The sequence below is a fragment of the Pseudophryne corroboree genome, chromosome 3 (genome assembly GCF_028390025.1).
Source record: "Pseudophryne corroboree isolate aPseCor3 chromosome 3, aPseCor3.hap2, whole genome shotgun sequence".
In the NCBI taxonomy this organism is placed as follows: domain Eukaryota; kingdom Metazoa; phylum Chordata; class Amphibia; order Anura; family Myobatrachidae; genus Pseudophryne; species Pseudophryne corroboree.
Genome location: NC_086446.1, coordinates 283,519,725 through 283,547,004, shown reverse-complemented (window position 1 = coordinate 283,547,004; position 27,280 = coordinate 283,519,725). Strand labels below are relative to the sequence as shown.

Genomic DNA, 27,280 nt, shown 5'->3' with positions numbered 1-27,280 from the left:
ATTCTGAGGTACGCCTGATGAGGTGGATAAATGGGGACATGAAGGTATGCATCCTTTATGTCCAGAGACACCATAAAATCTCCCCCTTTCAGGCTTGCGATGACCGCTCTTAGCGATTCCATCTTGAACTTGAACCTTTTCAGGTATATGTTCAGGGATTTTAAATTCAATATGGGTCTGACCGAATCATCCGGTTTCGGGACTACACATGGTCGAATAATAACCCCCTCCTTGTTGAAGGAGGGGAACCTTGACCACCACCTGTTGAAGATACAATATGTGAATTGCAGTTAACACTATTTCCCTCTCGTGGGGGGAAGCCGGCAGGGCCGTCGGTGAGGGGGCATCTCCTCAAAGTCCAGCTTGTATCCCTGAGACACAATATCTATTGCCCAGGGATCCAACAGGGACTGAACCCACTTGTGGCTGAACTTACGAAGACGTGCCCCCACCAGGCCTAGCTCCGCCTGTGGAGCCCCAGCGACATGCAGTGGATTTTGTAGAGGCCGGGGAGGACTTCTGTTCCTGGGAACTAGCTGTGTTGTGCAGCTTCTTTCCTCTGCCCCTGCCTCTGGCAAGAAAGGACGCACCTCGGACTTTCTTGTTTCTTTGTGTTCGAAAGGCTGCATTTGATAATGTCGTGCTTTCCTAGGCTGTGCAGGAATATAAGGCAAAAGATCAGAATTACCAGCTATAACTGTGGAGACCAGGTCCGAGATCCCTTCTCCACACAATCCTCAGCATTCCATATGCCTCTTAAGTCGGCATCATCTGTCCATTGCATATTCTACAGGACACGTCAAGCAGAAATCGACATAGCGTTGACTCTAGAACCCAGTAGACTAATGTCTCTTTGGGCATGTTTTATATATATATCTCTTAAGACAGCATCTTCAATATATATATCTTTATATATACCTATATATATATATATATACATACTAGGGTCTCAATCTCTGCTGATAAGGTACCTGTCCACGCTGCTACAGCGCTATAAACCCATGCCGACACAATCGCCGGTCTGAGTAGTGTACCAGAATGTGCACGCTATCTGCAGGATCCCTGAGGATAGCTGTTAAGTCAGGGCTACCTTTTGGGCAAACGTGACACCCTAGGGGAAGATTCCCATCGTATCCTGGCCCTAGTAGGGAAAGGATACTCCCTGAGAATTCTTTGTGGGAAACTGCAGTCTCTTGTCTGGAGATTCCCGCTCTTTTTCATCATGAGAGGAGGGAAATTTACCTCAGCTTTCTTCCCCTTAAACATGTGTACCCTTGTGTCAGGGACAGATGAGTCATCAGTGATATGCAAATCATCTTTTATTACAATAATCATATATTGAATACTTTCCTGCCATTTTGGCTGTAACTTTGCATTATCGTAGTCGACACTGGAGTCAGACTCCGTGTCGATATCAGTGTCTATTATTTTGGATAGTGAGCATTGAGAGACTCTGAAGGTCTCTGCGACATAGGGACAGACATGGGTAGATTCCCTGCAATAAATTCACCTTAGCACTTAATTACACATATCCAAACAGGTGTCGGCGTTGTCGACGGAGACACCCTCACACACACATTTGCTCCATCTCCTCCTTAGGGGAGCCTTTTACCTCAGACATGTCGACACACACGTACCGACACACCACACACTCAGGGAATGCTCATCTGAAGACAATTCCCCCATTAGGCTCTTTGGAGAGACAGAGAGAGAGTATGCCAGCACACACCCCAGCGCTATTAACCCAGGAATAACACAGTAACTTAATGTTAACCCAGTAGCTGCTGTTTATATTGATTTTTGCGCCTAATTATGTGCCCCCCCTCTCTTTTTACCCTCTTCTACCGTGTAACTGCAGGGGAGAGGCTGGGGAGCTTCCTCTCAGCGGTGCTGTGGAGAAAAAACATGGCGCTGGTGAGTGCTGAGGAAGAAGCCCCGCCCCCTCGACGGCGGGCTTCTGTCCCGCTTTAATGTACAATTTTTGGCGGGGGCTCATACATATATACAGTGCCCAACTGTATATATGCAAACTTTTGCCAAAGAGGTCTCTAATTGCTCCCCAGGGCGCCCCCCCCTGCGCCCTGCACCCTTACAGTGACTGGAGTATGTGGGTGTAGTGTGGGAGCAATGGCGCACAGCTGCAGTGCTGTGCGCTACCTCAGTGAAGACTGGAGTCTTCTGCCGCCGATTTCGAAGTCTTCTTGCTTCTTTCACCCGGCTTCTGTCTTCCGGCTCTGCGAGGGGGACGGCGGTGCGGCTCCGGGATGAGATCCTGTGTACGATCCCTCTGGAGCTAATGGTGTCCAGTAGCCTAAGAAGCAGGACCTATCTGCAGAGAGTAGGGCTGCTTCTCTCCCCTCAGTCCCACGATGCAGGGAGTCTGTTGCCAGCAGAGCTCCCTGAAAATAAAAAAACCTAACAAAATACTTTCTTACAGCAAGCTCAGGAGAGCTCACTGAACAGCACCCAGCTCGTCCGGGCACAGATTCAAACTGAGGTCTGGAGGAGGGACATAGAGGGAGGAGCCAGAGCACACCAGAATCTAAATTCTTTCTTAAAGTGCCCATGTCTTCTGCGGAGCCCGTCTATTCCCCATGGTCCTTACGGAGTCCCCAGCATCCACTAGGACGTTAGAGAAACACCATTTCCTAAGTCATGTTGCCTATAGCAACCAATACTATTACATATGTAACCTTTGAGAAGGTGAGACATAAGTGAACCACTACATCTTTGTTTGCTAACTTACAACATCTATGAAGATTTTTTGTTTACATAATTTGGAAAAAAAATTTTTATGTATGATTCCAAGTTTTGCAAACTAATGTATGGCGTGAGTTTTAAGATTGCTTTAGCTATACAATTTGTGGAATGTGTCCAAAAAGTATGCTACAAATTTACTTATGTTTATTTTAGTTTTCTTTCACTTAACCACCAAAACATATGTAGTTGGGCTGACTTCAAGTCCCGCCTGAAGCAGAAAAAGTCTGCGCCTTGAATCGCTTTGAGGGCAACAGGGGCAGGGCCACTCCCTGAGAGTGCAGAATTTACAGACCTGGAGGAGCAAGCAATGGTCTGTGTGTTCTATGAGGAGGTGGCAGGTGTGTCCGAAATGGACACCGACACACCTGCCATGGAATGTCCATATGCCTTTGAAGGGAATATTTTAAACATATATTGCCAACTGTTTACTGTGTACATTTATAAAATTATTAAGTTTTTTCTCTTTTTTCCCCCTTCTGTTTTTCCAAACACAGCGCAGGAGGTGCAGCTCACTGAGGCTGAGGAGGTGGAAGTAGTGACACCTCCATTGTGGGTCAGGATAGACCACCATCCGAGGCCCACACTGCCCCCCCCACCCTCCCCCCCTTCCCCAAAGCAGTCTCCCAGAGCTTCTGAGTGATATAGTCAGTCATGGAGTAATTAACACCAACTTCCTTGACCAGATGCTCTGGGAGGTCCGTGAGCTGTCCTCCAGGGTCAGTGACCTGACCTCTAGTGTGCGACAAGGCATGTGCAACATCTCCTCCTTTGCCCAGGACCTCAACACCACTATTGGGCAAGGCATACAGACCATCACTACCCTCCTTGGCCACAGTCTCAGGGAGGTGACATCTGGCCCATCCCCTGCCCAGGAACAAGATCCCACTGGGCAGGACCCTCGAAGATCAATGCGCAGACCTACCACAGAGCAACAACCCCTTCAGGCAGGGACTAAAAGGGAAAAAAAAAAATTCTCTCCAGATGCCGTCACATTTCCCAGCGCCCATGTTCTTTATGTTCTAAAATGCTTTCATAATGGTTTGTGGGAACAGAATGTCAAGCTCCCTCCTGCTGAATGGGGTTTGGTGTCTTCTCTTTTATTTCAGTGCCTGTGATGCATTAGCCTGTGAACTTGTCCCACCTTCCTCTTCAGATTGTGGTCCTGATAGTTGGGTTTTGGTATTGTGACCAGAATCTTCCTCTGCCATGGTAATGAGACCAGTCTCTTGTTGTGTTTGTTGGACAGTATATGGGGGACTTCACTGCTGGGTACTGGCATCCTCTTTTCTGCACAGGCAGTTTTTTTTGCTGTGCCATGTTATGTACTATTTTGTACCTTATACTTTGTTTTTTTGTGAACATAATGTAATATTGCTTGGATTTGATATAAAATTAAACCCCCTTACACTTGGGTATTAAATGGTGTTTTTTTTTTATTGTGGTCCATGGTAATGTATTTGATTGTTGTAAAATAAACTAATGCTATTTTGTATGTTTGTGTGGATATACAAAACATAGTAGGAGGAAAATGTGGTCAGATGGGAGTTTCAATGAAGATGGGATGTAGCCTATAGAAACAACAAATAGTATACTTCACAGGTATTTTGCTCATTCTACAATATAAGATCTGGAATCTGTTTGGTTACGATGGGCTACATTGCCATCTTTAATAAAACTCACATCTGACCTAATTAACCGATAGGAATGTATTAGGTCAAGCAGGAGTTAATAACATGATAGGTTAGGGTGCATTATATTGGGAATGTTTTTATAAGAAACACACTACAAATGTAGTAATCCGTAAAACATGGCATGTATGTGGGATATATAAATTCAGTATGTACTTTTTGGATGGACAATGCAGCTTGATGGACAGCTCAAAGCAATTTGTCAGCTGTAAGCAATGTGAACACAGAAACAGGCAAAGTTTTGTGTTAAAAAAATATACAAAATGTGTACATTTGCTTTACAAACCAGTGGCGTGCGGTGAGGTCAGTGGCTGGTGAGGCACTGCAGCCATAATGTCCTTCGAGTACCGCCGAATAATCCTATAGTCGCCGAGCCAATGCCCGATACTGCTACATCGCATCGCTGACGCCGGCACCCCTACACATGGAGCGATGTTCTAAGCAATCTAGTCAGATTGCTTAGAAATGAGCTGAACAGCGCTCCGTGTGTACCCCCTTAAGATTCATCACACTCTGTGTCACATGGCAAACCCAACCTGCGAACCGTGGCTATCACTGTGTGCGCTCTGTGTTGCTGCGGACTCCTTCCCCCTCTACCCACCACCGGAGCACAAGAGCAGTGGACTCACCCCCCCCCTCTACCCACCACCAGAGACCCGCAGCAGCGGACTCCCCACCACCAGAGCCCCACAGCAGCGGACTCTCCCCCCCCCTCTCCCCACCACCAAAGACCCACAGCAGCGGACTCCCCTCTCCCCACCACCAGAGCCCCACAGCAGCGGACTCCCCCCCTCTCCCCACCACCAAAGACCCACAGCAGCGGACTCCCCTCTCCCCACCCACCACCAGAGCCCCACAGCAGCGGACCCCCCTCTCCCCACCACCAAAGACCCACAGCAGCGGACTCCCCTCTCCCCACCACCAGAGCCCCACAGCAGCGGACTCCCCCCCACACCACCACCAAAGACCCACAGCAGCGGACTCCCTCTCTCCCTACCACCAGAGTTCCGCAGCAGAAGTCCCCCCCCCTCCCCACCACCAGAGTCCCGCAGCAGAGGTCTTCTCCTTCCCTTCCTCACCCCACCACCGGAGTCCCGCAGCAGAAGTCGTCGTCGTCGTCCCCTCTCCCCACCACCGGAGTCCAGCAGCAGAAGTCTCCCCCCCCTCACCTCACCACCAGAGTCCCGCAGCAGAGGTCCCCCCCCCCTCACCCCACCACCAGAGTCCCGCAGCAGAGGTCACCACCCCCTCACCCCATCACCGGAGTCCCACAGCAGAGGTCATCTCCCCACCCCACCACCGGAGTCCCGCAGCAGAGGTAATCTCCCCACCCCCTCACCCCACCACCGGAGTCCCGCAGCAGAGGTCATCCCCCCCCCCCCCTCACCGGAGTCCCACAGCAGAGGTCTTCCCCCCCCCCCTTACCATTGGAGTCCAGCAGCAGAGGTGTTCTCCCCGCAGTTCCCCGGAGCACTGGCGCTGCCTGTGCGTGGATGGCGCCGGCGGACGTCCCTGTGAGGGGGCAGGACCTCCGCTGCTCTCTTTGCATGTGATACGGCCTCGGCGGCTTTAAACGATGGCGGGGGAGCGCAGCGGGGAGGGGGGGATTATCTGCCGCCGCTGGTAAATTCGGGGGGCAGGGGAGGGATGTCTAGAGTCATACACAGCCAGCCCAGGATTTGGAGGTGGTTTGGTGCCGGGCAACCAGCCCGGCCCTGCCCAATCACATCAGTGTTAGTGACAGGGGCGTGCTTTCATATGGGCTAAAAGCACACCCCTGTCACAGAGGCACTCATACTAGTGCCGCTTATAGGGTTTTTTATAATGGGCTTCTACAGCCCGATGTTTGGCCCCGCCCCCCTATTCCGGACCTTACTTATAGACAGCAGGAGGCACCGAGAGCGGTGCCGCCGAACACCTGTAAAATCTTTTTTTTTTTACATCATTTAAACAATAGAAAGGATTAAGCAGATACTTATGACACAGAATCTGTGTCATAAGTATCTTCTTTGTATTTTAATAATTAAGGACAGGGGAGGCACTGCCTCCCCTGCCTCCCCTGACTGCACGTCCCTGTTACAAACAACATGTTGTACATGTGCAATACACATGTAATCATACTTGCCTACTCCCCAGGAATGGCCGGGAGGCTTCCGAAAATCGGGTGACCCTCCCTGCCCCCCGGAAGAGCAGGCAAGTCTCCTGATTTCAGGGGTCCCTCTGCCCGGCTGCCCACTTAGCGAGTAAAGTGGGCGGTCCGGGCAGGCGATGACGTGATTCTTGTTGAATCACGTCATCATAGCCACACCCCCTGCTCTATAATGCCGGTAATAGTGACATTACACAGCGGGGGGCGTGGCTTACATGACGCGATCCCACGGCCACACCCCTGCCCCACCTCCACCACGCCCCCATCCCGCCTCTGGTCCGCCCCCCTCAGTACGTTACGTCACTGCCCGCTCCCCTGCTGAGCTGACCTTGCTGCTCTCACCCGGAGAGAGCAGCCTAAAAGTCGGCAAGTATGCATGTAATTGATATAAAAAAATCATTTGTATTGGTTGTGAATTGAACAGGGGGGTAAAAAAATTTGCAGGGAGTGTTAAAGTATATACCATTTCAGAGAGCTAGAGATGCAATGGCCTGTTCATGCGTTTGCATTGCAAACAGCTGTGCTCTATCGGCAATAATTAGCTGGGTGCGCCCTGTCAGGCACCTGTGCCGAGCGTTCGCTAGCTGTGCGCAGCCCCAGACCTACTCAGCAGCTGCAAACTTTTAGTGTGTACCGACAGAGATTAGCTTTGCAGCGGTGCAAAAACCACGCCTGCAGCCCCTAGCATACTCCCCCACAAAACGCCCACCTTCACGGCCCTTTTCTCTAGCCTGCGAAGCCATGCCACCGCACCGCCTTCAACACGCCTCTTTGTCGTTGCGTGGCTGCGAACACAAAATCCATGTGTATTTCTGCACATTTGTCATACGGCGGCCCCTGCACATGCAGATTAGGCACTTTGCGCATGCGCATTTGGCTAAAATCCGCCGCTTGCGATGCAGAGATTTGCTGCGATCAACTCTGAATTACCCCCTATATTTCTACCTGACTGCCACAGTAGTAATGAAGCTGAATTTCTTAAAACTATTTAAGTTTAATTACTGTCACTACTTAAGATACTGCAGTTCAAACCAGTAAGTAGAATATGAAAATATGTTGCAATTTAAACACTTACTACAACGTTGCAAGTTTTGGGCTCCACAAGTAATACAGTACATTAGTACATTATCTCCATATGCAGATGAGTCAGCTATTTTAAGTCTGGCCGACAAAATACCATCCTATCAAATGCATTTTAAGGCCTATAGTGAAAGTAGCACATAGAGATATTAAATGCTTTCGATTTGAAACAAAAATATAAGTAAAAAAAATGGCTTTCAGAGAAACATTTAGACGGGCTATATAGGGAGACACATTTATTAAACAAATCTGCACGTTATGTTTACTAATTCTGGTTTTGGATTTTGACAAAAAAATATAAATACATAATGCTATTTAGGGGCTTTTTAATCAAATAAAATTTGTGGTACCTTAAAATATTATGTATTCCCTGGATTTATCTACAGAGAACCGTAGCAGATATTGGTGATATAGTATCAAGTCTCCTCATTTTTTATCACAAAATCAGACCCTATACAAACCTATAGGGAACTGTTTCTTGCTAGATTTATTAAGATCTAGAATGTGATGCATCCTATAAAATTGTCCCTGTTGTGATTAAATAGTTCTATGATGGGTGGTGTGTCCATCAAATATTATTTGACATTACATTGTAAGATTTCAAAGAGGCAGATACAGGTGACTGCTGGTTTTCTACTAAAAAATGTTACTCTGATGTTTTCATCCTGGTTAATGTATTTTTTTCTAGCATTGGGGGTCATTCCGAGTTGATCGCTCGCTAGCAACTGTTTGCAGCTTTGCGATCAGATAGTCGCCGCCTATGGGGGAGTGTATTTTAGCTTTGCAAGTGTGCAAACACTTTTGCAGCCAACGGCACAAAAAAGTTTTTTGCAGTTTCTGAGTAGCTCTGGACTTACTCAGCCGCTGCGATCACTTCAGTCTTTTTGGTCCCGGAATTGATGTCAGACACCCGCCCTGCAAATGTTTGGACACGCCTGCATTTTTCCAAGCACTCCCAGAAAACGGTCAGTTGACACCCACAAACGCACTCTTTCTGTCAATCACCTTGCCATCGGCTAAATCCATTGCCCAGCACTGATCCTCTTTGTACCCGTATGACGTGCCTGCGCAATGCAGTGCATACGCATGCACAGTTTTGCGAGATTTAACCTGATAGCAGCGCTGCAAAAAGTTGCTAGTGAGCGATCAACTCGGAATGACCTCCATTGTCATTTAGTTCATTATCAGACTTTTCTCTCTAGGATCCATCCTCCAACACTTCATCCCTAATTTCCTCCAGCACACTTTCTCTCACTCCTACACTCACTCTCCCCATCCCTAAAACTCTACATCCTACACACCCTCCATTACAAAAAAAAAGGGACTCCCTACCTCTCATACTCCCACCTTCCATCCTACCCACCCTTCCTCCAACACTCACTAAGTCCTGCCCACTTTCACTGTCTCCATCCTTAAATTCCTCCTGCTCACTTTCCATCCCTCCTGCACCATCTCCGTCCATCCCTAAATACTTCCCACCTACACTCCCTCCCTCCTGGATACTTTGCCTCCCTTCCACACTCTCTCCTTCTCTAATTTTTCTGTTCCTAATTCCCTCCCACCCTACCTATTACAATCCCTCCCAACCAGATTACCTACAGCCATCACAATTTCCTTCCCTCCACTGGACTCACACCCTCCCTAAATCCCTCTGACTCACAACCTACATTGCCAATCCATACTCCCTCCCATCCCTCCCACTTCTCCCTCCAAAAAATTCCCTCCCACGCCACACCTCCACATACTACCTTCATCCCTCCCACCCCACCCTACCACTCCCATCCCTCCCACTCCTCCCCTCCAATCTCTCCACACCAGGGCCGGTGCAAGGTTTCTCGGCACCCTAGGCAAGACTTCAGCCTCCCACCATCACACCTATCAGCCACCACAGGATAAACTAAAACACATTGGCATCCACAGGAACAAATAATAACAAACACAATGACCCCTTTCAGGAAAAAAAGAAAAAAACACATTGGCTTCCACAGGGTAAAAGAAACACACATTTGCCCTGACAGGAAAAACCAAAACACAATGCTCCCCAGTACATAACTTGCATATAGCCCTTTATTATTATCAGAACAGCAAATTAATGTGCTCCTGCTAAGTACAAAGGGAAAACGTGATGGCTTCTCCAACATATGTGCAAGGCCCTATCTTAGTATCAAAATTATTATTATTATTATTTACTTATATAGTGCCACTAATTTGTACACAGAACATCAGAATTCATATCTCTCCCTGTTCCACTGGAATGGGAGTGATACTCTCTAAAATGCAAACACACACAGACAAATCCACATAACCTGACCATATGTTTTTGGAGTGTGGGTGGAAACAGGAATACCCAGAGGAAACCCATAGAAACATAAAAAGAACATGCAAACTCTACACAGACAGGCCATGACCAGGAATTGAACTCATGACCTGAGTGCTGTGAGGCAGTAATGCTTACCCTATGCTACTGTTCCGCCAATTGGATAATAACGTATCAAAAATGTTGCAGACTGTATAGAGAATACACCCTACAGCAGTTTGGGAAAGGGATCCTGACGCTTAGGATGCCGGTAGTCAGAAGAATGACAGCAGCATCCTGCTGCTTATAGGTGGTCATTCCGAGTTGATCGCTCGCTAGCAGTTTTTAGCAGCCGTGCAAACGCTATGCCGCCGCCCACTGGGAGTGTATTTTAGCTTAGCAGAAGTGCGAACTAAAGGATCGCAGAGCGGCAGCAAAAACAAATTGTGCAGTTTCAGAGTAGCTTCAGACCTACTCAGCGCTTGCGATCACTTCAGACCATTCAGTTCCGGATTTGACGTCACAAACACACCCTGCGTTCTCCCAGCCACGCCTGCGTTTTTCCTGGAACGCCTGCGTTTTTTCGAACACTACCTGGAAACGGTCAGTTGACACCCAGAAACGCCCACTTCATGTCAATCACTCTGAGGCCGCCATTGCGACTGAAAAGCAACGCTAGACCTTGTGTGAAACTACATCGGCCATTGTGAAAGTACTTTGTGCATACGCATGCGCAGAAGTGCTGTTTTTTCACTTAATCGCAGCGCAGTGAACATTTTAATCTAGCGATCAACTCGGAATGACCCCCATAATCCCAACCCCTCGTAGGAAAGTATGCTAACCCCCTTCCCTCCCCTACCTGCCGCCTAACCCTCCCTTCCTGCAGTCTAACTTTAATTTCCCCCCCTGCAACCTAACCCTACCATGGTGCCTAACCCTAACCCCCTCCCCCCACAGCCTAACTGTAACCCTCCCCGGCATACTTACATTCAGTATGCTGACTCTTGGGATTCCGGCATCGGGATTCTGATTGTTGTTGGGCAGCTTATTTTTAGTGTGTGCAGTTAGATTTCAGTACTAATAAATGGTAAAAAAAATAGAACACGACAAACTGACAAATACGTTTTCTGAGCAGCAGGTACGGATGTCTTGTTCAGCCATACACTATATATCTTGTGATATACTATGTTGGTTCATTGACAGTTTTTATGTTGCAAATATAGGTGAAATGTGGCACCCCCAGCCAATGTGGAACTGCAAGTCCCAGCATATCCTGCCAAAAAAGAAGCAGGGCATACTGGACAATGTAGTTTCACACCAGCTACAGCTGACGCATGGAAAAAAAACTCCACTACTTACTTGCAAGGAGGAGTAACCGTCAGACGGAGAAGCAATCAGTCGGCATCCATCACAGCCTATGGACCTACAGGTCTTCCGTAGGTCTGTAGGACAAAGTAAAAAAAAGTCTATAGTAGTATCACATGCTGGTGCTGGTCCCACAATGACAGTTGGATCAGGCTGCAGATGCATAAACCACTGGTCCACTTTCTGTAGATGAGGCGGACCAGGACATAAATGACGGAGCGGCCTGGGGCATACCCCCCCCCCCTCCCTCCTGTGCAGCACGCCTGTTGCTGTGAGGGGGGGGGGGGGGGGGGCTCAGTGCTTGGTGCTGCCACTGAATCTGCCTATACTCTCAGCAACTGCAGGCCTTTTGTGATACAGTATGTGTGCAGGGAACTTCTTTAACTGGGTGTACTACGGTATGACAGTGCTAGGGATCTCAGCGCCCAGCATACCGTCGCTGGGATCCTGACCGCTGGTATACTGGCAGTGGGGCGAGCACAAAAGAGCCCCTTGCGGGCACAGTGGCGCTTGTTATTCTCCCTCCAGGGGGATCGTGGACACCCCAAGAGGGAAAATAGTTGTCGGTATGCCGGCTGTCGGGATTCCGGCGTCGGTATGCTGAGCGCTGGGATCCCGACAGCCGGCATATCAAATGCCACACCTTTAACAGAGTGTGAGGTATAGCATTACAGGTACTGGATGTTTCCCAGTGAGCCCTGTAACACATACACAACTACTCACACTGAGGCCCACACACACTCATACTGAGACACACACACACACACACACACACACACACACACACACACACACACACAGTGACACTCATACTGAGACACACACACAGTGACACTCATACTGAGACACACACACACTGACACTCATACTGGGACGGACACACAGTGGCACTCACACTGAGACACACACACTGACACTCATACTGAGGTAGAGGCACATGTACACTCATACTGAGAAACACAATGACACTCAGGGGCGGATCCAGAACAAAATGACGGGGGGGGGGGGCACCATGACAGAGGAAATGAGGGGGAGGTACTTTAGTGCGCACATAAGACGCACGTGCTCCAGAAAAGTGGGTTTGGCCTTGCAACAATGGTTGTGGCTTCAAAGAGAATGCCATATCCATGAGGCAGTGGGTGACGCCACAGAATGTGAGATTGTTTGTGACATAGTGGATGACGGGGAGAGATAGTGGGTGACAGGGAGAGGCAGACAGGAGGGAGAAGTGATGGGGTGAAATAGTGGGAGAAAGAAAGGCAGTGGGTGACAGGGAGAATGTGACGGGGAGAGGTAGTGGGTGATGTCAGGTAGAGAGTAAAAGGCAATGGGTGACAGGAGAGAAAAGTGATGGGGAGAGATAGTTGGAGACAGAAAGGCAGTAGGTGACAGGGAGAATGTGACGGGGAGAGGCAGTGGGTGATGTCAGGTTGAGAGTAGAAGGCAATGGGTAACGGGAGAAAAGTGATGGGGAGAGATAGCTGGAGACAGAAAGGCAGTAGGTGACAGGCAGTGGGATCTATATATGGGACACCGGCCTAGATGGAAATGGGGCAGAGAGATGGTGGTGGGAGGGGGAAACACTAGGCTGTAGAAGGGGATACACTGGGCTGAATGAGGGGATGTCCTTGCTGAGTGGCAGTGAGATGGGGGCAGGGGGCTGGGAGAGGGGAGACACTGGGCAGATAGGGTGGTAGATACTGGGATAAGGGAGTTAGTGAGATGGTGGGGGACACTGGGCTGGATTGGGGGGCCCAGGGCACTATGAGTGGGGAGGCACTTGGCAGGATGGGAAGGGGGCAGTGAAAGGGGTAACACTGGGCTGGTGCGGAGGGATCAGTATGTCTAGACTCACTGGGGGGTTCTAGATGGGAGAGCAGTGAGATGGGAACAGTGGGCTGGTTGGGGAGGGAAGGGGAAACATTGGGCTGGCAGGATGGGAGACACTGGGGCTAGGGGCAGTAAAGGTGGGGGCACCAGGCTGGAGAAGGGAGCAGACACTGAGAGAGCACTGTTTCTGTCTGGCCCTGCACATGCGAATGCAGCACCGCACACTCACTCAGTAGCCCTTCCCGTGTCCCTGCACCCTACCTGCTTCCTCGGTCCCCAGCTCAGCTCAATCACCCCTGCACTGCCAACTCTGTGCAGGGATCTGTCTCCTGGTGGCGGGTCCGGCTGGCTCCATCAGGCGGCAGCTTGCTCCATCTAACAGGCGGCGGCATTGACGGCTCTCACTCCCCCGCAATCAGCGTACCGCGGAGCCCCTCTTCCCCCGTGTACTAGTGCAGCCAGGGAGAGGGTGACACTAAAGTCCGAATTAGGCCCAGCCCGCGGATCAGAATGCAGAAGGCGGAGCTGGGCTGTTCGTTCCTAGGTAAGCTGCTACAGGAAGGAGGGACCGACAGCCGGCGGCCTCATTGTGCAGTGCAGCATAAAAAAAAAAAACACCTCCTAAATGACAGGGGGAGCACGTGCCTTGGTGCCCCCCCCCCCTGAATCCGCGTATGATGACACTAATACTAAGTCAGAGACGCACACACACTCATACTGAGACACACACTCATATTGAGACACATACTGAGACGACAAACTCATACTGAGGCACACACTGATACTGAGACACACACACACACACACACACACACACACACTGATACTGAGACACACACACACACACACACACACACACACACACACACACACACGCACACACACACACAGTAGTTACCTCCAGCTTACAGTATATCACAGGAGCAAGTCTGAAAGAACAGGCAGCAGAGCCATAGAAAGACCGCCGAGGACCTAGCATACTCGGGGGCGTGGCCTAATCACGGAGGTGTGGCCACGCCCCTTTTATAAAAAAAACCCACCAAAAAAACCCCATCAAGCAGCAGGCTATGGAGCCGGCCCGGCAGATGGGGGACACGGGACTGGCCGAGGGGGAAACCAACTCTCTGCTCCCACTGCATAGCGGCAGTGGCGTCATGAGGTGGGTGCGGCCCGCACCCGGGTGTCACCCTTCTATAGGGTGACACCAAAACGAGCCGCGCACTCACACGCACCCCCATCCCCTGACATGAGAAACACTGGTCCACGGCTGAGACCATACCCCCTCCTTCCAGGCCCCGCCTCCTAAAGTCCGACACTCTCACCTGTTTAGTGAGATCAGCAGGCAGCGCAGTACAGAGCCGTGCAGGCAGTGCAGTGGCCGACCCTACCCTTTCCTCCAGAGTCCGGACACTCTCTCCTCACTCGGGTCCTGAGCCTGACACACACAAGCTCCGCCTCCCACACTATACTACAGGAGGAAGGAGCTGCTGGTGATGTGCTGCATGATGCCAGCCAGGTAACTTCTATAAATGCTCCATGATTAGCAGAATCGATTTATGAGGTGTGTGTGTATGAGGCTGAATGTGTTAATGGGCATTGGGATGTAGAAATTGTTGGGTTACTGAGTGTTAGGTGGGGGGGGGAGCTAATTGGGGCTGTGTTAATGTAGTATGGGTGCCGCTTGTGACTGTAGTATGAGTGCTGTGTGAGCATAGTATGGGTGCCACTGTGTGAATGTAGTATGGGTGCTATGTGAGAGTAGTATGGGTGCCAATGTGTGAGTGTAGTATGGGTGCTGTGTGAGCGTAGTATGGGTGCAGCTGTGTGAGTGTAGTATGGGTGCTGTGTAGTATGGGTGCCGATGTGTGAGTGTAGTATGGGTGCTGTGTAGTATGGGTGCTGCTGTGTGAGTGTAGTATGGGTGCTGTGTGAATGAAGTGTGGGTGCTGTGTAAGAGTAGTATGGGTGCTGTGTAGTATGGGTGCTGTGTGAGCGTAGTATGGGTGCCGGTGTGAGTGTAGTATGGGTGCTGTGTGAGCGTAGTATGGGTGCCGATGTGTGAGTGTAGTATGGGTGCTGTGTGAGCGTAGTATGGGTGCCGCTGTGTGAGCGTAGTATGGGTGCCGCTGTGTGAGTGTAGTATGGGTGCCGCTGTGTGAGTAGTATGGGTGCCGCTGTGTGAGCGTAGTATGGGTGCTGCTGTGTGAGTAGTATGGGTGCCGCTGTGTGAGCGTAGTATGGGTGCTGCTGTGTGAGTGTAGTATGGGTGCTGCTGTGTGAGCGTAGTATGGGTGCTGTGTGAGCGTAGTATGGGTGCCGTTGTGTGAGAGTAGTATGGGTGCTGCTGTGTGAGAGTAGTATGGGTGCTGCTGTGTGAGCGTAGTATGGGTGCTGCTGTGTGAGCGTAGTATGGGTGCTGCTGTGTGAGAGTAGTATGGGTGCTGCTGTGTGAGCGTAGTATGGGTGCTGCTGTGTGAGTGAAGTATGAGTGCTGCTGTGAGCGTAGAGTGGGTGCTGCTGTGTGAGCGTAGTATGGGTGCTGCTGTGTGAGTGAAGTATGAGTGCTGCTGTGAGCGTAGAGTGGGTGCTGCTGTGTGAGTGTAGTATGGGTGCTGTGTGAGCGTAGAGTGGGTGCTGCTGTGTGAGCGTAGTATGGGTGCTGTGTGAGCGTAGTATGGGTGCTGCTGTGTGAGCGTAGTATGGGTGCTGTGTGAGCGTAGTATGGGTGCTGCTGTGTGAGCGTAGTATGGGTGCTGTGTGAGTGTAGTATGGGTGCTGCTGTGTGAGCGTAGTATGGGTGCTGTGTGAGTGTAGTATGGGTGCTGCTGTGTGAGCATAGAGTGGGTGCTGCTGTGTGAGCGTAGTATGTGTGTGAGCGTAGTATGGGTGCTGTTTGAGCGTAGTATGGGTGCTGCTGTGTGAGCGTAGTATGGGTGCTGCTGTGTGAGCGTAGTATGGGTGCTGTGTGAGCGTAGTATGGGTGCTGCTGTGTGAGCGTAGTATGGGTGCTGTGTGAGTGTAGTGTGGGTGCTGCTGTGAGGGAAGCTTTATGGGAGCTGAAAGGGTGGGTGGATGAATGTGCTAATGGGTGTTGGGAGGAGGGATTGATAATGAATTGGGGAGAGATGGGGTAATGGATGTACGTGGATGGAGTGCTTCAGTAATGGGTTCTTGGACAGGGATATGTTTGCGGTTGCTGTGTAGGGGAGATTAATCAGTGCCACCACCAAGTACATCTAATGCCACCTCTAAGACACCACATGATACCACATATCCCCACATGTCACCACCAAGATGCCACATTTCACCACAACACCACAATTCACCACATGACACCACATTTCAATACATGATACCCCATATCCCCACATGTCACCACATGACACCACATTTCAATACATGATACCCCATATCCCCACATGTCACCACATGGCACCACATTTCAATACATGATACCCCATATCCCCACATGTCACCACATGACACCACATTTCAATACATGATACCCCATATCCCCACATGTCACCACATGACACCACATTTCAATACATGATACCCCATATCCCCACATGTCACCACATGACACCACATTTCACCAGCTGAGCTGCGGTTTAGTACGCTGCTCATGTATTCCTATGGGTGCTTGTACTTAGACGCACACGTGCACCCTAGTCGTGATTGACGCAAATATGCCAAGCTGCAGGATGGAAGTGTGTAGGGGCAGGGCAATTAAAGGAAGGCTCTTGATACAACCCATGATGCAGATCACACCACCACACCACACCACTGGTCATGCCCCCCACATCACTAGTCACATCCCCTGTGGCAGCACACAATAGGCCTTTCATGAATTTCAGCTCCAGGCCCATGTGAACCTTAATCTGGCACTGGCTATGACATCAGTCTTCGTGATGTTACCATGCCCGCCAGCGCCGCTAGCAATACTGGGAGGGAGAAGTGGGAGGAGACTGCATTCTGTAGTGCTGCCGCTGCATTACAATAGGGAGGACCTGTAATGCAGTGTGCAGTTCATTGAACTTGGAGTCTCCTGCTGGCTGCTGCTGTCACTCCCTGGCTGGCTGTTAGTCGTTTCAGCTGCCAGTTTGGAGCAGCAGAGCGTACCGTAGCACGCTCCCACTACACAGACAGAAATAGAACGCCTCAATTGTGGACGCAGACAGCGGGAGAGTGATGCTCCCACTGCCCAGAGCAGTAAGGGGGAATAATAAGGGGTAGTGGGAAGCAGTGCTCCAGCTACCCGTAATTTTTGCTTTAATATTTGGGTCGCTAGCGGGTGCGTGTGTATGCACTCATCCATGACTGTTGACATATCAATGGATTTTGGGCCTAATTCAGCATCCGTAGTAGTTTTGCTAAAAGTAGCAAAACTACAACTGCTTTCTCTAGCATGTGGGGGGGCTCCCCAGCACAGGTTAAGGGCACCCCACATGCCAAGTCCGCCCCCCCCCCCCCCCCCCCGCTGATATGCGAGCGCATTGCTATACATAGATGCGCTCGCATTTTAAGGGTAGCCCTCTCCCTCCGCAGCCTAGCTGTAAAGGCAGTCGCCTGGCCGCCATCTTTTGGGTCGCAGCGGCTGCGTGTGCTGTCATGCAGCCACTGCAGCCTGCCCCACATATGGTCCAGAAACGTCTGCGTTGTCCGGACCACGCCCCTGAAACGGTGCATCGACGCCCCGTCACCACCCCCCGCCAAGATTCCGTGTGGTATAATATGGGAGGAAGTACGTGGGGGGTGACACCATGAGTTACCACACCGGGTGACACCAACCCTAGTGACGCCTCTGCATAGCGGTGCGGCAGTGAATTGTCTAGCTGCCTGTCAGTCAAATTAGCATCGTTGCAGGACTACCCGCAGCGCTGCTATGTGTCTCCATGCCGCCGGGTGCCTTGCTGCTGCTATTTCATGGGGGCTAGTAAAGGGCGAAGGGGGGAGAGCGGGTTGGCGGCTAACAGTCAAAACGACCAGGGCTCCTGACAGCCTCAGCATACCGCCCCCTCAGGTCCTGGCGCCCATAGGCAGCTCCCTAAAGCTGCCTAATGGAAGCGCCGGCCCTGCTCCACACCCAAATTTCCCTTCCCTTCCTCCCACCCCACCCCACCCCACCTCATCCCCACCCCTGCATCCCTCCCTCCCACCTTACCCCTCCTCTCCCTTCCACCCATCTCTCCCCTCTCCTCCCAACTTTCCTCCCTCCTATCCTTCCCTTCCCTCCCTCCCTCCAAAGTGACAGTTTTTCACCAATCAGCATCAGTTATAGCAAGGCTGACTGTCTATAGGAGTAATTTATTAAGATGGGAGGTTTTTTTTAGAACTGGTGATGTTGCCCATAGCAACCAATCAGATTCTGTCTATTATCTTCTAGAAGCAGCTAGATAAATGTTATGTAGAATCTGATTGGTTGCTATGGGCAACATCACCAGTTCTAAAAAAAAACCTCATTATTAAGACACACAAGGCAGTCCTATTGGAGATTGTGCTGTGATAAGCAGAGAGATGGCTTCCTGTATGAAGCCAATCCCTACCTTTTGTGCAGCCCAATCCGGGTTCTATGGGCTGCTGTCAATGCACTACTACTCCCGGCCTACCCCCCTTTCTGCACTACCACTACCAGCCTGATTCTCACCACTACTACTCCCAGCCTGTCCCCTTATCTGCACCACCCCTCCCAGCCTGCACCCTGCTCCCCTCCACTACTACTCCCAACCTGCCCCCTGCTCCCCACCACTAATACTCCCAGCCTGTCCCCATGCCCAGCACTACTATTACTCCCATCCTGCCCCCAGCAGCAGTATGAAACTTGTGCTACAGGCCTCATCGTACAGTACCCACCCTAACCACCACCTCCGGAACATTGCCTCAATCTGCTCTTACCCCTAGGCTATGGGACATACCCCTCTGACCTCCTTGGTATATAGTATCCCCACCCCCCAGCCCCAGGGACATACTTTACCCACCATACCCCCCGCCCTAGGTACATACACTGTCCATGCTACCACAAGACCCCCCTAGACACAGTACCCCCCTGCCCCAGGTACATACATCCCCCCTCCTAGCCCCCTAGACACAGTACTCCCAACCTAGGGACATATACTATCCACCCCAATTTTTTAAAATGTTGGGGCCGATGTGTCTTTATTTTTTCCTGTCGTGGAGTCAATGTTTATTATTGTTTTCTATTGGGTCAATGCGTCTTTTTCTGTGGGGGCCAATGTGTTTATTTCTGTGGGAGCAAATGTTCCCCCCCCTCCCGATCAGTATGTTTTTTTTCTTCCTGTGGGGGCTAATGTGTTTGTTTATTTTTCTGTGGGGCCAATGTGTTTTTTTCCTGTGGGGGACAATGTGTTTCTCCCGAAAATACACAAGTTTCACTGAACCTGTGTGTTTTTGGAAGAAAAGGCATTGTTTTATGGGTGATCTAATAGGATAGCCTGTAATAATTTTTTTTTGGAAAAGTCATGAAAACCCCCCGCTTTTCACGCCCGATGTTCTTACTTTCCCTCACCTCCCCCACTAGCTACTATCCGTACACAAGAACTTGCTTCCTACTTCAAGGATAAGATTGATAAAATCCGAGATGAAATGGTATGCTTTAACTCAGCCAGTGACCTGCTCAATTCCCTACCTGAACCCACTGGCACTTTCTTTTGATCTCACAAGTGAAGATGAAGTATCAACACTCTTTTCATCCTCCTACTCCACGACCTCTCCTCTTGATCCTATACCCTCACAAGTCAGTAAAACTTTGTCTCCTGTGCTTATCCCAACCTTAACTAAAATCTGTAATCTACTGTATCCCTCTCTCTACTGGTATCTATCCTTCTCTGTTTAAACATGCAGTAATAACTCCCATTCTAAAAAAAAACACAACTCTGACCCAAACACTCTCTCCAACTACCGTTCCATTTCTCAGCTACCATGTCCCTCCAAGCTACTTGAGAGACTTGCCTACACTCGCCTTACACACTTTCTTAACTCCCACAACTTACTGGACCCACTTTCATGCCCAACACTCCATAGAGATGGCACTGACCAAAGTAGTGAACGATCTGGTCACTGCTAGATCGAAAGGCCATTAAACACTTCTTATTCTTCTAGATCTCTCTGCTGCTTTTGACACTGTCGACCACTCTCTTCTCATAAAAACACTACAATCCCTAGGTCTTCAGGACACAGCCCTTACTTGGTTCTCATCCTACCTATCTAATTGCTCTTACAGTGTTCACTTCTCTGATTCTACCTCTTCCTCTCTACCTCTATCAGTTGGAGTACCGCAAGGCTCAATCTTGGGTCCTCTGCTGTTCTCAATCTATACCTCATCTCTTGGTAAACTAATCAGCTCCTTTGGATTTCAGTATCATTTGTACGCTGATGATACTCAAATCTACCTATCCTCACCAGATGTATCACCATCTGTATTGACACGTGTCACTGAATGCCTATCTGCCATTTCATCTTGGATGTCATCTCGCCACCTCAAACTCAACATTTCCAAAACAGAATTAATTATTTTCCCACCAGCCAAGAGTAGTTACCAACCTGATATCTCCATAACTGTTGACAATGCGACTATCCACCCTACCCCACAAGCTCGCTGCCTAGGTGTCACCCTTGACTCTGAACTGTCTTTTGTTCCACACATTCAATCTGTCTCTGAATCATGTTACATGCACCTAAAAAACATATCCAAAATATGAGACACTGCAAAAATGCTAATCCATGCACTCATCATCTCCCGCATTGATTATTGTAATAGTCTCCTTACTGGTCTTCCCAAACATAGGCTATCACCACTACAATCGATTTTAAATGCAGCCGCGGAGCTAATCTTCCTCGCTAGATGTTCTTCATCTGTGAATCCGCTCTGTCAGTCCCTCCATTGGTTACCGGTATTCTACCGTGTTAAATATAAAATACTTTTACTTACATACAAGGCTATTAACCAAACTGCGCCATCATACATCTCCTCACACATCTCAAAATATCTCTACCAGACCTCTCCGCTCTGTACAAGATCTGCGTCTCTCATGCACATGTATTACTTGTTCCCACTCAAAATTACAGGACTTTATCCGGGCTTCACCCACTCTATGGAATGCCCTCCCACGCACAATAAGACTCTCCTCTAGTCTCCAAACCTTCAAACGTTCCCTGAAAACTCATCTCTTCAGACAAGCCTACCAAATTCCAGACCCACCCACATAACTTTCAATACTTCCCTATCCAATTACATCCTCTCTGTACAGTCCACATAACCTCTCATATTTTGTCTTCCAACATTGCTGGGTGATCATATCATACAACCCATCATGAACCTAGCAATCTGGTGGACCATTATGCAATAGGTTGCATCTATCCTTGTGAATCAATGCCTATTTCCCTATTGCTTGTAAGCTTGCGAGCAGGGCCTTCCTACCTCTATGTATTTCTGTCTTTGCCCAGTTTTGTTCTATGGGGGTCATTCCGAGTTGATCGTAGCTGTGCTAAATTTAGCACAGCTACGATCAGGCACTCAGTCATGCGGTGGGACGCCCAGCACAGGGCTAGTCCGCCCAGGGCCATCTTAACAGGAGTGTAGGCCCCTGGGCACAGCAATACACTGGGCCCCCTACCCATCCTTCAGCGGTAGGGGTGTGGGGGTGCTATCAGCGGCAGCTTTGATGTCCCATGGGTGGAAGGGGGTGTTCTATCTTCCGCTCAGCATGTAGGACCTGGAGCAGTAATTTCTACTAATTACTCCTTTACTGCACAGATGGGGCTAAACTGTAGAGGGGGCATTGGGTTGAATGAAGAAGCCCTGGTACATGACTTCCAGGGTGGTAGGGGGTGTTTAATATGTAGGGAAGGGGTGGATAGTGGAGTGGGCTTAATATTTATCATTTTCCAGTGGGAGGGCAGCTTGCTTGACTGCAGATATCTCAAGTTCCTGAAAATATATTTCTTAGCTTTGAATGGGATAAAAAAAAAAACTAGAGAGTCACACCTTTCAGGAGATACTGGGGACTTGGAGATCAGAGTTCAGGAGCCAGAGCAATTCACCAACGAAAATCAAAAACTGCATATTAGGCGTGTGGAGCTGAAGCAGAGACCAGCTGCTGGAAGGCTGATATCTCTGGTTCTGGGCATAGTAGAGACAAGCGGCTAGTTTCCAACAAAAGGGGAGAGTCACAGCTTTTGGAGTGTGCCCTCAGAAAAGCTCTAAGTCAGACAGAACCCAAGATATCTGGCTGGGAAGAGCAATTAACAGGCTTGGATGGGGACCACTGCTTTCAAGTCGGATATCTCCGATTCCCCAGGTCCGATTTTCAAAAATCTGGAAAGAGGGGACCCTCAGAGGCGATCTCTAGGCAACGACCACTGGCATGCGTTGGCACACTGCGGCATCGGCACACACGCATGCGCAGGTCTGACCCGATTGCTGCGCTGCGGTAAACTGCAGAGAGAGATCGGGTTGGAATGACCCCCCATAACTGTTGTTCTAATTGTAAAGTGCAACGGAATATGCTGCGCTATATAAGAAACTGGTAATAAATAAATACCACAACTAATAGGATACTGGCCATAGTGTGTAATTGCTTTAAAAATAAATTAATTTATTTTCTATCCTCATTTTCCTGCCGGTGACAATTTCTCTGTACAGCAGTGGCTACAGGCACTCAACAGAGTTACTTCAGTGCTGACACTGGGTCTCTCAGACCCGGCAGGCAAAGGAGGGGCTGTTGCAGCAATCGCAATTAGCACATCATTATGCTTTATCTGTCAACGGACAGTAATGACATGATACGAAGTTACTAAAAAGTTTATGACTCCTCCGAAATTCAACCAGATAGAACGACAATCAGAATGGCTAGGACTCACAGACCCAGCGTCAGCAGTGAATGGTTAAAGTTTCATTCATGCCGCAAATCACTTGTCAGTCGCACTTTAGCCCGGATACAATTTTGAGTTGTCCTTGGTATGCTATAAACATGCAGCTCTTTGAATGACCACTGCTTTGAATGCATTGTAGCAGTGAATTGGTGCATTTTTGGACAGTTGCATAAAACAATTGGCAGAAGCAAATGAAAATGTATTACAAATGGATGGCCAAACTCTATAACTATAACATATAATGTACTAGAATGCTGGAAATACTGACAAATTATCATTACTTTGGGATTCTGTGACATTAACAGAGGGACATGATCTTTGGCTTGTCTCATTACTGACCTGTTATGCCCTTTTACCCTTTTCTATCCACTGAAATGCCTCTATTTGTATGAGCAGAGGGTTTTTACACCCTAGAGAGTCGGCCTCTCCAGACCAAAGGCCAATGACTGGGTTCCTGCCATTTGTTCCGTACATGAAATCAATGAACAAGCTGGGAAAGTTTGTCTGCTACTGGGGAGCTCAGTTTCCCATGAAAATCCTTCTCATTCCCCATATGTCAGCTCTCTCCTGCCTGGTGAATAAATTAGCACCAACTTCTTACCAACTGTTGTTGGAAGGTTACATTTCTCCTTTGTGTCTGAGTCCTTAACAGGGCTTGTTTAATCCATTTATGTATAGATTCTCCCTTTGTTAAAACCGTCACACTGAAACCTCACAAAGAACAGTCACAACTTGCCTGAAAGTGTGTGCTGCAGCCTGCACGTTACAGGCTTCTGCAGGGTAATGAGTTCGCATCTGCAGCTGGAAGTGGACTTTCAATTTGCAGATATGTCAGCTTGCTTTGGGTCTTTTGTCCTCTCTATTTACCAGATTGCTGCTGCTTTCTTGATGTTCCATTAAATGCCAATCCAAATGGAGGTTTTTTTTTCTGAATTAGATTTAATAAAGAAAGTTTTCTTTAGCAGATTTATTTTTTGGAGCAATTATCAATTATATTACCAATAATAAAGTTGTGAGTTATGTATGGATCATGCAGTCTGTGAAGTGTAGACACGTGCGCTGGGTTTTGGGTTTGGATCTGGATCTTCTTTGTGTTTTGGATCTGTATTGGTTTTGTCCCATTCGCTCTTGTGGGCTTTGTTTTTGGATAGCAATTTTTTTTAGAAAAAAATCATAAAACAGCTAAAATCACAGAATGTTTGCCTGTTTTTGTTCCTACAGTATTATTAACCTCAATAACATTCATTTCCACTCATTTCCAGTCAATTGTGACCACCTCACAATATTGTTTTCATCCGCTGCAGCGAGCTGGCTGGTTACTAACCGACAGCACAGCTGTGCAAACATACAGCAGTTTTTAGCATATCTATGAAACATGGCCACACAGTAGTGGCAGAAATGAAAGGTGGTGCAAGATGGAATTGTCCTGGGGAACACCCTCCCACCCTTATGTTGGATATTAAAAAGCACATGCACAGTGAAATAAACCAAGCACTCCAGTGACAGGGACTGACACTTTTGTGGCTGAAGTGCTAACTTTGTTTGGGCCCACACAAAACAATTTTTTGGAAGGACTACCAACAATCACTAATGAGGAGGTTGATGATGAGGGTGGTAACCCTTGGAGGGAAATGTAATAGGATGTGAGAATCAGAAAGTGAGAGATTTTGGTAAAATTCTCCTGTTTTTTTTAAAGTGGCAATCATTTACATGGCAAAACCAGATTGATTTTGCCATGTAAATGATTGCCACTTTAAAAAAAAAAGGATAATTTTACCAAAATCTCTCACTTTTTGATTCTCACCCCCTATTACATTTCCCCCCTTCAGTGGTGTCTTTATTATTCCAATGTCACACCTCCCAGGTATGAGGGGCGGGGGGGGGGGGGGGTGTAAAATGAATTACCTGCTCATTGCCAGGGGTTTCATATGCTGGGTGTCATACTCATTGCCAGGGGTTTCATGCTCTGGAATCCATGCTTGTTGCCAATGGTACTGCTCATTGCCAAGGAGGTGTATATTCACGCCCACCAGCACTGATATCCTGCTCCCCAACCTCTCTCTTCCCTAGTACTCTGCTCAGGGGGCAGAGTTTCACAGAATGACGCGGTTGCGTCATGATGTCACAACTTCATTCCATGAAACTCCGCCCCCTGAGTGGAGTACGAGGGAGGAGGGGGAGCAGAATGCATCAACAAAATGTTGCGGTGGGTGAACCATGCAATTTCAGATAGCCAATATCAACATAGCCAATATCGGCAGTGCTGCTGGCCCCCGGAGTTTTTCCGGGCATACCACTTAAGAGGTAAATTACATTATAATCTTGTAAAATAAATTTCATGAATCCACCGCAAATTACGCAACATGGAGGAGGTGCCTAGATGGCAAATGTCCCTACCTCTACTTCACAATCATGAGGTGGCTTTTTTGATCTTATGCCCAGGAATCACAGTGGCTTTCTTTTTACCACGGGCAAGAGCTGCAGCCACTGATCGCTGACTTACACACACACACAACATCATCAACATCCTCAGTGTCAGATAGTAGTAGTATACACATATCATCCTGTCCCACTTCCACACGTGAATCCTCAATTTCTATTATGCCCTCATCACCATATCTACGTGTACTGCTCCACATATGTGCAGATGGTGCAGAAATTGTGGAAGGAGGTGAAAGAGGCTTATCTATGAGGACATTGTGAGAAATGTCAGACTAAGACATAGCTAAAGTGGACACCCCTAAGCGTTCCTCAGGAATGTGTGATGGTTCTGAATGCACAGTTTGTTCTACTGCTTTAGTTGTTTTAATTTTTTTTCTCTTCTAGACTCTGAGTGAAAAGTTCTTGCATCATCATGAGAAGCAGAAGCAGATGCCTCACTGACAGTTGCAGAACCATGACTTATAAATAAAGGCCAAGGCCTGACTCTTTCCTTGCCACTTTGTGTGGTGAATTACATATTGCCAATTTTATCTTTCTCCATAGCTAATTTTATTTTTTATGTTTTTTTTCTTTGCCACTGTAAAATTATATTGCTTCTATGATTTTACATGCCCTGACTTAAGCCGTCTATGATCTTGGGCATCTGCCTTAGTAGATGACGTTGACGGACTTGTATCATCACGACTGGTGGCAGCACCTGCACCACTAGTATGTGCTTCCTGCTCTCCTCTCAATTGTTCGTCCTCCATATCTATCCACAAACACGAATGAAGTGAGGTACAGCACACACCAGAATTTGTACAAACAATTTACCACCTACAGTGTCACAATACGTGTACGAGTCAGAAATATTAATCAAACATTACGGTTTAATTTCACCAACAGTGTCGCACAATAAATATGTGTATGAATATGAAAATATTTTACTGTGGTAACACCTTCACCTACAGTGTCTTACAATACGTGTATGAGTCAAAAATAGTAATCAAATACTGCAGTTTAATTTCACCCACAGTGTCACACAATACGTGTATGAGTCAGAAATAATAATCAAACACTGCGGTTTAATTTCACCAACAGTGTCGCACAACAAATACGTGAATGAGTATGAAAATATATTACTGTGGTAGCACCTTCACCCACAATATCGCACAATACGTGTATGAGTACGAAATAATAATATACTGCGGTCTGACCGGCAGTGTCCCAGTACTTATGAAAAAATAAAACAAAATTGTATAGTACACTGGGGTACAGCACAAACTATATATATATATATATATATATATATTTATATATATATATATATATATATATATATAGATAGATAGATAAAAATAAGCATTTCTGCGCATGCGTATGCACCGCAATGTGCAGGCGTGTCGTACAGGTACATTGAGCATCGTGGGTTTGCACAGAGTCTAACGAACATTCCTGTCGCACGGCCGAACGCAGAAAGATTGACAGGAAGTGGGCATTTCTGGGTGTGAACTGACCGTTTTCAGGGAGTGCTTAGAAAAACGCAGGAGTGGCAGAAAAAACACAGGTGTGGCTGAGTGTTCGCTGGGCGGGTGTGTGACGTCAAAAGCTGTCCCTCCGTCGTTAGAATCAACGCACACGAAGAGTAACTACAGAGCTGGTCTTGTTTTGCACAAAAAGATTTTGCAGGGGCTCTGCTGCACAAGCGTTCGCACTTCTGCAAAGCTAAAATACACTCCCCAGTGGGCGGCGACAATGCGTTTGCACGGCTGCTAAAAACTGCTAGCGAGCGATCAACTC

The 27,280-nt window shown here is 48.4% G+C and overlaps 1 protein-coding gene and 1 long non-coding RNA gene across 2 annotated transcripts in view; one reads left to right on the top strand and one right to left on the bottom strand.

Moving 5' to 3' along the window:
- PCMTD2 (protein-L-isoaspartate (D-aspartate) O-methyltransferase domain containing 2) overlaps positions 1–11,354 on the bottom strand; it is a 57,499-nt gene extending 46,145 nt beyond the window's left edge. The window contains exon 1 of the mRNA XM_063959219.1: positions 11,333–11,354. The gene's annotated coding sequence lies outside the window, so the exon portion shown is untranslated. The remainder of the gene's footprint in view (positions 1–11,332) is intronic.
- A 2,861-nt stretch (positions 11,355–14,215) lies between these two features.
- Positions 14,216–26,031, top strand: LOC135055319 (uncharacterized). The gene is made up of 2 exons (XR_010243716.1): positions 14,216–14,684; positions 25,886–26,031. It is a non-coding gene; the product is annotated as an uncharacterized LOC135055319 (long non-coding RNA).
- Positions 26,032–27,280: the final 1,249 nt, after the last annotated feature.